Below are 2,766 nucleotides of genomic sequence, written 5' to 3' on the forward strand. Positions count from 1 at the left end.
TTCCTTTTTCAAATACCATGCATATATCCTGTGTAGTGTGGAGGGGCCTCAAGAGTAAGGTGCGGTGCAAGGCTATCATCAATTGAGTACTCTGAACAAAACAAAAATATGAATATTTGTGAAGTCCATTATCTGCTTTAGCACCAGCTAGTTGCCTACAACATGACTAACACTTAACCTGGGGATACTCAGGGACATCTAAATTTTGATATCCTAAACATGCATGCTCATTCCATGCATCTCTTAAATAGTCCAAGTAGTTTGGAAGTGGAGATTGCACATGTATGCTTGGATTTGGGAAATTGCTTCTTGAGCATCTATATTTCAGTTCTCTTAAAAACAAGAAAAAGAAATTCAGAAAGATAAATTTTGAGAAATCATTTTCCTAATTGGAGTTCTACATTTTCAAGAAGATGATCATTTTGGTTTCCCAAACAAGTTTGCACCATAGTCACAAATATTGGGAAAATATTGGCTCATGAAAAATATCAAGAGATGATTTTTTATTCAGAATATATTATTATTATTTTTTTGAGGAATTAAAACTTGTTTAAGAAATTAAATTTTTTCATAAATGTGTTGGTATTTTTTGGCAAAAATTTCTTATCCAGAACAAGTTGTATTTGTCCAAGACAATTTGTCCTGCCAACTCAAACATAGGACAAAAGCTGGTATTAAGCGTAAACAAGTTGATTTTTGGCCTTGGAAGTTGAGGTTTTAAGGTATTAACATAACCCTTTCATTCTTTCTTTATCGAGCTCATTTGTTTATTTCATTGTTCATCAAAATGTCATCAACTTGATGCTACAAAATATGATGGTAAAAATTGAAATCTTGGCAGTTTGGTGTGAATTTTGTTTGCTTTATGAGAATTTAAGAATATGAAAAATTCAATTCGAGATCCATATTTAGGGCAAAAATCAAATTTCAAATCCATATTCAAGGCAAAAATTCATGATTTTAGATATACTTTTGTAATTGGATCCATATCCAGGCAAAAAACCATAATAAACTTGTTAAAACATGTAAAATGGTGAACGGATTGGGTCATACGATCTAAAACGAAGTAATTCGACCCATTATCCATGACTGTCTAAATTGTCTACACATCATCATCAAACAATGGACATTTGGAACATAGCATTTGAGTACAGTCCAAATTGGACTTGGAACAATTGTTACGAAACAAACAAACCGATGTTTTGTTCTGTTCTTTTTGTTCATTTTGTCCAACCCTGGACAAGCCATCAAACATACCCTAAAGGTAATTTGATGGATTTGTCAGCTTCAAGGCCTTTTTATAGGAAAATCCATTTGTTTTTGTTGGAATTTGACGGATTTGGGCTTGTCTCAGTTAGTCGCTTTGGGATATGCGGATCTCTGGCATGGGAATGTTCAACTTGTTTGGATTTGTGATTTTGAGTTTGTTTTGTAATTTATCGAGTTTTGGTGGAGTTCTTGTTCTCACATCCCTTCAAAAATCGGGTGAATTTGCAAATGTTGGTGGATTTTAGCCTTGTGTTTCAAAGATTTGCTTCCAGTGGGGTGAAGTTGTGAGGATTAGTGAAGTTTGATCTTGCTGGATATAGTGTTGAAGGGATTCATTTTAGATTTGGCAAAAATTTTGCTTGTGATTGTGGTCCTCCTTAATGAAAAATGTGATTTTGTTAGCCATATCTGAGTTGCTTCTGAAATTGTATTTTGAGTTAATCAAGTTTGATTTTTGTTGCTTAATTCGAGGTCTACTTTACTGAGCTGATGAATGTTAGATTTGAAGAACTAAGAAGAAAGGGGTATTTGGATCCAATTCTAGAAGAATGAATGTTAGATTTTAGTTTTTAGATCCAATCCGAGATTTTAGATATTAAATATTTTTTTATGTTATGGGATTTGAATCCAATTCGAGATCCATATTCGGGGCAAAAATCTATTATAAACATTTTAAAACATGTAAAATGGTGTGTGGATCAGGTCATTCGATCCAAAACAAAGTAATCCCCATTATCTAGGACTGTCCATGTTGTCTGCATATCATCGTCAAACAACAAACATTTGAAACACATCTCAATACATTCAAATAAACGTTAGACTTGGTACAATTGTTATGAAACAAACAAAATCAATGCATTGTTTCCTCCTTTTTGTTCATTTCGTCCACTCCTGGACAAGCCATCAAACATACTTACCGTGTCCTTATTTCTATGCAATTTTTGTTCTACCCCCTGTTACGGTGACAACATGGACATGCGAAATGAAATAAAAAAAAGTCAAGGGGAGATTTGTCCCCTTGATTCTCTCTCTTTTGCAACCAGGCAGAGGCCAACGAGGGTGAGCCGATGTCGGCTATCACCAGTGCCAGGCGATCATCACGAGGCAAGGTGTCATCGATCATCACTGGCGCTTGTGGTGAGGCCAACGATGAGGGTCCCTGGCGGCCAGGTTCTCCTTTTTTGTTCTTCATCTTCTCTCTTCTTTTTTGTTCTTCATAGATTAGGATTTTTTCTCCATCTTCTTCTTTTTTGTTCCCCTTCTTCTTCGTTCTTCAATATTCATTCTTCTCCGTCGTCGTCTTTCCCCCTTCTTCTTCATTCTTCTTCTTTTTTATCATATTATTCATTTTTTTTCTTTCTTTTCATTCTTAGATTTCATAGATTAGGGTTTTGAATCAAATTTCTTAATTTAGGGTTTTTTATAATTAATTTGATTAGGGTTTTTTTTCTTTGATTAAGGCTTTGAATCAAAATTTTAAATGGGAGTTTTTTATAG

This window comes from Nuphar pumila, chromosome 1, assembly GCF_984573655.1.
Source record: "Nuphar pumila chromosome 1, dmNupPumi1.hap1.1, whole genome shotgun sequence".
In the NCBI taxonomy this organism is placed as follows: domain Eukaryota; kingdom Viridiplantae; phylum Streptophyta; class Magnoliopsida; order Nymphaeales; family Nymphaeaceae; genus Nuphar; species Nuphar pumila.